Here is a 9,244-nt window from a genome sequence, read left to right as displayed (position 1 = left end):
CCAACTGAGCCACTCGGGCTCCCCTAAGCTCCCATTTTCTAAATAAATACTTGTTTTATGTGCCCCTCAGGATGCTAACAATTCTTTAAGCTTAAAGTCCTTCAGGATCTTTCATCTTTTTAAGTTTCTAGAAGTTTACCATCCATTTATTATAAATAATAATAATAGTAAATCTATTTCATATATCAGGTAGATGAAATGTAAATGAAAAAATAATCATGAGATTACCTTATAATTTTTTAATAGTTTAGAATATTTATGTGATCTTGGGGCAGGAAAGCACGCTACATGATGGTAATGAGACTATCAGTAAGGTAAGGAATGTCTGATTTAACTACAATAAAATAAAATAAGTCATATTCCTAAATATTCCCTCCCCCAAAAACAAATATCAACAGACATATGGGAGAAAAATACTTGCAACAAGGGTAACCACAAATAATGTTAGTTCTCTAACCCAGGGGACATGGAAGGCAATTCTCAAAAGGGAAATGTACACATAACCAAAGAACATAGGAATATACATTTATTCTCAATTATTAAGAAATATATTCAAGTCAAAATATATCACAATTTCTATCAAATTGGTAATTTTTTTAATGATGATGTAGAAATTGGTCAATGTGGTAGAAAAAAAGGTCACACTAATCCTGTGCGAATAGAGATATATTTGCAGTTTGGTTGTATTCATCAACAATTTTAAACATATACTTAGTGGACAGATAGTTAGGATGGCGTCCATGACCCAGCTTCTGGGTGTTCATGTCCTTATGCCACGCTCTCCCCTGGCATATCATGGGACCTATAACTTATGTCCAGCCCATAGACTGAATACAGAAAAAAAAAAAAACAAAACACAAAGAGGGGGAGGATTCATGTGATTACATGATTACCTTACATGAGACTTTAACACCTGTCTTGCCGGAGTGTGTTTCTCTTGTTGGCTTGAAGAAGCAAACTGCCACGTTGGGGGCTGCCTGTGTTAGGAGGCCACACGGCAGTGAACTTTCAGCCGTCTAGGAGCTGAGGGCGGCCTCTGGCCTATAGCAAACGAGGGGCTTTGGTCTTACAAAAGCAAGGAATGGGTTCTTTCAACAACCAGAATGAGGCTGGAAGTGGATACTTCCAAGCACAGCCTCCGGTGAGACTGAACCTGCACTGACGACTGATACCTTCACTGGTGCCCTGAAGAGACACCGTCTAGGTCACATCCAGACTCTTGACCCACCGCAACCGAGATCATAAAAGTGTGTGGTTTTAAGCTAAGTCTGAGATCATTTGTTATTCAGCAGTAGATACTAATATGTGTATAGTAACCTAAAAATTCTACATTCAAAAATTTATCTAAAGAAGCTCAGCCACAAGGATATTACTCATCACAGTATCCTATAGTTATGAAAAATTAGAAACAACCAATATATGCAAACATAGAGAATTTTTGTTACATTATGGAAAAGCCACACAAAGAAATATTATTCAGCTAACAAAAACTGCAATGGAAATAAAAAGATATTTTTAAAGAAAAATGCTTTAAGTACAACTATAAATGAAAATAGAGCTTCTAAACCAGCTTGCATAATCAATTCTCACATTACTTTTTCAAATTTTTATGCATGTATGGAACGTAGTGCTTAAAGTTACAAACCCACGTGTTAATGACAGCTTCCCTGAGAGGTAGGAATATAGATTTTTTTATCGTAGGACATAAATTTTTGCAGTTTTCTACACTATATACATTTCATGTCTTTGCAAAACAACCAGAACCTAAAGTTGAATTTTAAATGCAAAGGGAAGGAAAGAGCCCTTGTCTCCATGAAAAAGAAAAGGCTACTGTCCACTGCAAATGTGAGTTATTTTTATGGCTATTAGACAGAAGGTGCAAATGTGTCCAGAGGCTAATAAGCTGCTAACGATAATGACTACCATTTCTTGAGCGTTTACAATGAGCCAGGCACAGGCTAAAACTCGGGAGCGCGTTCGTTTGGTTAATCGTGGATAAAAAGTTAGATTTATGCCCTGTGTTCGCAGAGAAGGGCAGCCCATAGGCCTGGACAGCCCGCTATTCACACTTCCGCTTTCCCCCTCGATGTAAGACCGGTAACTCGTGAGGCACATCATGAGCAAGAGCGAAAGGATCGTTGGTCATTCAGGACCCGGATCGACTCCCTTCAATGTGGCCTGGGCGCTGGCCCCAAATCGGTCCACTAGTTCTGCCGGTGCACAGCAGCTCTCCAGACCTTGCAGTTTCGGTTTCAAGGAGCCAGAGAGACGTTCTTTATTTGTTGTGGAGTCTACCGCAAAAATAGAAGAGGCCCTTACCGCACACTTTCCCGTTGAATGACTGAAAACAACAGTTGCTCTTACAGATGCATGGAAAGAGCAGAGATATTTCAGTAGGCTTGAGGACAAGCTAAAAATTACCAGTTCCTCAGGAATTACTCATTCTGCTAGAGAACAATTGAAGGTTAGTTGTTCCCGAATATCTATCTCACTCTGCTAACTGAGGTTCATCTTGCTTTGAGGGACTGAGGAAAGTCATGCAACGTCTAGGACCTCCAGTTGTCCTCCCTGTAAAATGGATTCCTATTACTCTCCCTAATCCGAAGCTAATCGGGGTGATCCCTTGGTTCTCATCAAATTGATGGTATGTGCTTCGGAAACAGATTCCCTCCTCCAGGTGTTTGATTAGTCAAAACCTTTCTTAAAAAAAAGAAGTCGATGAGGTGTCTATAACACTGGCTCACTGAATACGCTTTCAGAAAGATTAATATACAGAAGCTCTGGGCTTACTGGAAACCCCGTTAGAGGATTTCCGCTTAACGAACTCTACACGCTTCCGGTACAGTGCCTTCGAAGGACATTCCAGTAGAGTCCCAGAGTCCTGTGAAGGCAAGTTCCTCACTCTCCCACGGGGGCAAGAAAACTAACAGCCCCAACCCTTTGATCGACTGACCACAGAGAACCACTTCTTGGAAGGTCACTTTTATTGCTTTAAGTCGGTCTAAAGATTTTCTGTCTGAGAAAGCACAGCAGTGACATCTGTTCATTCTTCAACACAGACCAGCCCTTTACCCATGATTTTTCAATATTTAAACAAACAGCCAAAACAAAGCTGTGCATCAGTGTTAACCTTGTACACTTCAAAGTCTGCACCTGTACAATTACTAATTAACATGTTCGGTAACAAAGCTGGTAGGTAACTAGTGACATTCACACCTCTTAATTGGTGCGATTAGCGGACCTTTTGCTGTTGACTGTTAGCAGCTCTCCTCAAGTGTAAAATGCCACAGGTAAAATTCACTCCGGCAACGGCTGGAGTGAAGCGGGGGGAAGGTGAGAGTGAACAAAAGTTTGTAAACCAGATGAGGCTGAGTTAGAGGGAAGCAAAAATATGGTCACTGCGAGAAACTCGCTGAAACTGCCGAATGAGTGGGCGCATCAGAGACTGTATCTTCTTTTGTTCCTTACCGGTGGTGTAAATCTTGACGTTTTAAAAAACCTGCTCCCCCATTACACTGCAAAACGGCAAGACCCCACTTTCAGAAAATTCAATCGTGAATGGGAAAGTCCAAATCAATTTTGTTTTTAAATGAAGGAAGGTATGTCCGGGTAGCTTTTGCTCTCCTAGCGATACACTATCATATTTACTGTGAGATTCTTGACAACAAATATCCTTGGGATATTTTTAAGATAGAGCCTAATTATACAGGACCCTTCAGGAATACAGGAATCAAGATACATTTCTGTGTTTATTTAATCCTCTCTTCTCTTTTTCAAAAAAATGATACTCAATACTCAATGAGCTGGCTCCCGTCCAGCTCAGTGAGTAACTTCCTTATGTGTCCAGTGTTGAAACCTTATCATCAATTACCAACAAACTTTAACTTGGGTTTCCCACAAGGCATGGCCCTGTATTAGGATCATTCCGATTGTCAGGTTGTAGCTTCCAGGCTTGGCTTTTCTATGGTTCCCTCATATGTCAGTCTTCTTTCTTAAGGACACAGCTTCATATTAAATATCCAGAAAGGTTACTCTTCTCTACCAATTACAGGTTCCAATATTGCTTCATAATGGGAAGGGTCGCTGTGTTGTCATTCTAGGACAAAAATTTGATGTGATATGCTTGTGAGCTCCATGAGGGCAAGAATTATGTCTCCTCCACCTATAAACCACCAACTTCCGGCCCATATGCATCTTCGATATAGAGACATGACTTATCGAATATGAACAATGAGATGTTTCTTTCTCCTAGCTTCCCTTTCACATTACACACTTTGGTTTCTACACAATTCTTCTGGAGTGAGTATGGCTAGATTATTTGCAATGCAAGTCGAATTCTCCCTTTCCCTGAGATTCTTGTTTTCCTTTTGGGAACGTCTTTCTTTATTTTAACGTACTTTTCTTGGACAGTTCTTCTACTTTGACTTTATGGTCCCTGCTCCCAAATAACCTGGCCTTCTCGTTCATTGAAATTCAGCTTCCTACTGAAGACTTCACAGCTGTCTACATCCTTTTGAGTCCTTCAACCTTATTTTACCTATTTTCCATCCACATTTCCCTGTATTATATTTTTTAACTATTGTTTTTCAGTTATCTATTTATGCCACTTAGGGATTTAAGGGATTTAAGGATTAATTTAAAGCGTTAAGACACTAATTTTATTTTACTCACAATTTTGTGGGTCAGGAATGTGAGAAGGGTGTGGCTGGACGGTTCATCTTGATCCATGTGGCCTCAGCTGTGGTGGGTGGTTGGGAGCATCTTGTTCTAAGAAGGCTTCCTCATGCACAGCCCCTCATTCCCCGCCCAGAATCTCCTCCCTCAGGACCTCTGCACATAGCTTGAGCTTTTCACAGCATGGTGATCACAGGACAGTCACACTTCTTACAGAGCAGCCTTTCTCCTAATAAGCCTTTCAAAAGCAAGCATTCCCAAGGCCCAGGTAGAACCAGCCAGGTTTCATTCATTGGTCAAGCAGGTCTCTTAGTCTAGCCCAGATCCAGTGGGGAGGGAGGAACAGACTCTACCCCTCCGTGAGGGGACGGTTTGATCCTACAGGGAGGGAAGATTGATGGCGGCAGCCACCTGGAAGACAAACTGCCACATCTACCATTCTCATTTTAATGTTTTACTTTTCTTCCCCGTGCTAAAATTCAAATAGTGCTTACTTAATCTATAGGGTGTTACATATGTGCCAGGGCTAGTTCCAGCAGGAAAGTGACCCCCGCCTTACCTCAGGAAAAACTGTTTAAGGGCACTATGAGGCCCTGACACTCCAGAGTCATGTCCCATAACTAGCTTCCCCAGTCTCTGATTTGAGTCACTGACATCTTTCTGGTGGGCACAAGGCCAGGCACAAGCTTACATTTGACCTGAGAGAGAGAGAGATGACCAATGAAACATGAGTACTTCTTCATCCAGAATTACCGATTAATTTATAAGATGTTTGGTTTTTCCCAGGGAGTCAACAGAGAGTATGAAGTGGAGGAAAACGGTGTTGGAACAGCAACTGCCCTTTGAAGTGAGCAGAGCTGGGTGTGACACCAGACAGCTGGGCCAGCATCAGGATGATGTTCATCAGTCTGGAAGAAGGAGAGGTGCCGTGGAGGGTAGCGATTGGCGAATGAGTCTTGGCAAGGGTGTTAGGTGATGTAATAATATAAAATATTTAACGCCGAAAGACTAAAATCACCAATCATCTCTCTTTTCCCCAAAGAACACAAATAATTTAAGAGTTTTCCATCTGTATACATAGAGAGAGAGAGAGAGAAGGAAGGGATTTATGGCAGCCAACTTGGAAACAAACTGCCATACCAACCCATTGTCACTTTTTAGAAAAATATATGCCACATATATAAGGAAGTTGGAACAGTTAAACCATTCAGTTCCCAATCTCCCAGCTGATGTATCTCCTAGGCAGTCTGTATCCAAACTACCAAGAAATTTTTTTTAAATTATGGAACTGGTCACCAAATGACCCTTTGGACTAATAAAGCAACTAATTTTGACCCTGCTATTGTTTTCACACTCGATCTTATGTCCCTTTCCAGTAGAGACTGCTAGTTATATTTTAATACATATTTGTCTCATCTTCCTTATGGACTCTCCAATTCTTGGTCAAAATAATGCAATCTAGAAAAATGATCATATTTGTCATGCTACACGCATGAACTCTGAGAAGGCCTTAAGGAGGTACAATTTTCTACATTCTTCCCTTCTTCCTCCTGACAGGGAGATGCTTGGAGCTCTGGCAGCCATCTTGAATCATCTAGTGGGCATCATGGACTAAGGATGGCAGAGCAAGAAGACAGAAAACGCCTCAGCTTCTGAAGACTACTCTATCTACTCCCAGCTTTGTGTTACATATTGTATTTATTTATTCATGAGACAAACTTCTATCTTTTTGAGACATTGTTATTTGAATTTCCTGTCACTTGCAGTGAAGCCTGATTCTAATACATCCCTCTGCTCGTAAGGTTGGTTGGACAATTTAGTCAGGTTAAAGCAACAACTTAATTTAAACTATTCTTCCAACAGACACAGTATATAAACTTGCAAAGGCTGATTAAATTTCACTAGGGCAGATCTTTATAAAAAGAATAAGCAACATATGTAAATATCACATCCGAATTTAAATACAGTATTTAACTGCCCTAGATTTCACAATGTATTCATAGCCTTAAGAGGGGATAAGAAACCACTTTATAATCCATTGATCCTTGTAAATTCTGTTTACATGTGTTTTAAAAATAGGACATTTTTGTGTTTTTCAGTGTTGATGGTCAGGAGCTCTGTATTGTAAAATATTCTTCATGTATCTCTCTGGAGAATAAATTAAGACTTGGTCTGCGACCTGGGACCTGGAAGCCCTTGCTGGGGTAGAGGGCAGTGCTTTGGGAAAGAAAACCCATTTATAAAAGCCAATGGCTTCTTTTTCTGAAATGGCTGCTAGACACCACTGCTTTAATTCAGTGTTCACTATCTCTAGACGTTTCTCTCCCTTTTCCTTCTACAAAGCCTCCCACACTCAGTCTGAACCTGCCCAATACCCACTAGAATTAGCCCTTTAGGTTTGTAAAAAAAAAAGTTTTTAATGTTTACTCTTTATTTTTGAGACAGAGAGAGACAGAGCATGAGCGGGGGAGAGGCAGAGAGCGAGAGGGAGACACAGAATCCTAAGCAGGCTCCAGGCTCGAACTGTCAGTATAGAGCCCGACGTGGGGCTCAATATAGAGCCCAACACAGGGCTTGAACTCACGAACCTCGAGATCATGGCCTGGGCTTAAGTCAGACACTTAAACCACTGAACCACCCAGGCGTCCCTAGAATTATCCCTCTATAAATAACAGCTGCTCATGTCATTTCACCAGGAAGACACTTGCTGATTCCTTGTGACCTCTAGCTTGGTAGAAAATGGCCTGTGCTTTTTCTGTCTTATCTTCCATGCACTTTCCCAGTCCTTCATCACACTTTCTCTCTATTTAAACATGATGAAATTTTCACCCTTTTTTCCAATTATGCCATGCCTTTCACGCCCCTGCATTTGGAACAGGCTAGTTTCTGTGCCTGAATTACTCCCCCAACCCCCAAACTTCCTTTTTAGAACCCTCAGGATGCATCTCGTGGGTCAAAAAGCCTTTGCTCAAAAAGGTGCAAAAGCCTTTTTTGTCGCTACTACAGATGAGATTAACCACTTCTTCCCTTGCCCATAACTGCATTTTGCGCTACCTTCTGTCACAGCGGTTACCAGGGGATATTATGATGGATCTGTCTTGGAGTCTGATTCCTCCTATGTGAGATGCTGGAGCTTTTCTAGTACTTAGCTCAATGTCCACAACAGAGGGGGAACTTGCTGTGTCTTGCAGGATGTATCCATGGCTAAGACAGGGTCATTCCAACGAAAGGGCGTTTGTGTCTAAATGTAGTTTTTAGGTTTGAACGATAAGGGGGGAAATTAGGTAAATTATAGGACTTAAACATATTTTTCAACTTCTGGGAAAAGATATTTATAGGAATATACAGGAACACGTATGGATATTCTACAAACCACAATACCTTTCTTCCCACCTTGAAGAGAAATTTAGCATTCCTTAGAGCTGAATTTCTCTAGAATTAAAATAAATTATGGAGTCATAGAATTGTAAAGCTAAAAAAGGCCTTAAAATTATTAACTCCAACTTCATAATTTATAAATGAGAAAACTAAGGCCCAGAGAGATTAAAAGATTTGTCAAAGGACACCCAGCTAGTTAGTGTCAATCAGATCTGAAATCCTGGTCTCTTGACTCCACTGTTCTTCAAACATTTCAGTTGTAAGTCCCTGGTTAAGGGCAGCCAGCAGCTGTGAAGCACACGGACTTTAATTTCAAGTTAAATCAGAGCTAAAGCACAGATAAACCCAAGGGTTTCAGCTACAAATTAAACAGGTGAGAGAAGATAAGTGAGATTATTTGATGAAAGTTTTCAAATCATACACTGTTAGAGTGTAGAAGTCCAAGCCCCCGGTTTTCATAAATGAAAATAAGAAGAAAATGAAATGACTTCTTCCATCTCAATCATAAAGCCAGAGACAGAGACAAAGCTAGAACTTTGAATGCAATTGTGATATGGATTTCACAAAACTGTGGATAAAATGAGTTACCACATAGAATAATAGTCCTGTCACTCAAAAAACCTGGAGCCTGTGGTTGGTCAATTAACAAAAAAGTTGTGTAAATTAGAAATTGTTAAAAAGTGATACGTACACACTATAATGATTTAATTTTAACTTCAAACATGAATGTACACTTATCATCCATATGTGTATAAGCAGACCTCAAAAAATATGTGAATTAATGTCTTATTGCTGCTGTAACAAGTTACCACAAGCACAGTGGCTTAAAAACAATACAAAACTGTTCTGATCCTGGAGGCTGGAAGTCCAAAATGGATCTCACTGGGCTAAAAGCGAGGTGTCTTCAGGGCTGCAGGGCAACAGGGAAGCCTCCCATGGGGGCTTCAGGGAAGAATCTGTTCCTTGTCTTCTCCAGCTTCGCTCACGTTCCTTGGTTCGTGGTTCCCGCCCATCTTCAAGGCCAGAAATCACCCCTCCGGCCTCTGTTTCCCTCATTACCTCTTCTTCTCTGACTGTGACTCTGCTATCTCTCTTTCACTTAGAAGGACCATTGGGATTACATTGGATCAAACTGGACAGACCAGGGTAATCTCTCCATCTCAAGATCCTTAATTCAATCACATCTGCAAGG

General features: G+C 40.8%; 1 long non-coding RNA gene across 1 annotated transcript; it reads left to right on the top strand.

Annotated features, from left to right (window-relative positions):
* The first annotated feature begins 2,403 nt into the window (after window positions 1-2,403).
* LOC144221365 (uncharacterized) lies at window positions 2,404-6,693 on the top strand. Its single transcript, XR_013332045.1, has 3 exons — window positions 2,404-2,464; window positions 5,461-5,597; window positions 6,232-6,693. It is a non-coding gene; the product is annotated as an uncharacterized LOC144221365 (long non-coding RNA).
* Window positions 6,694-9,244: the final 2,551 nt, after the last annotated feature.

Source organism: Crocuta crocuta, unplaced genomic scaffold, assembly GCF_008692635.1.
Source record: "Crocuta crocuta isolate KB4526 unplaced genomic scaffold, BGI_CrCroc_1.0 scaffold20, whole genome shotgun sequence".
NCBI lineage: Eukaryota > Metazoa > Chordata > Mammalia > Carnivora > Hyaenidae > Crocuta > Crocuta crocuta.
This window is presented reverse-complemented; position numbering and strand designations above follow the sequence as displayed.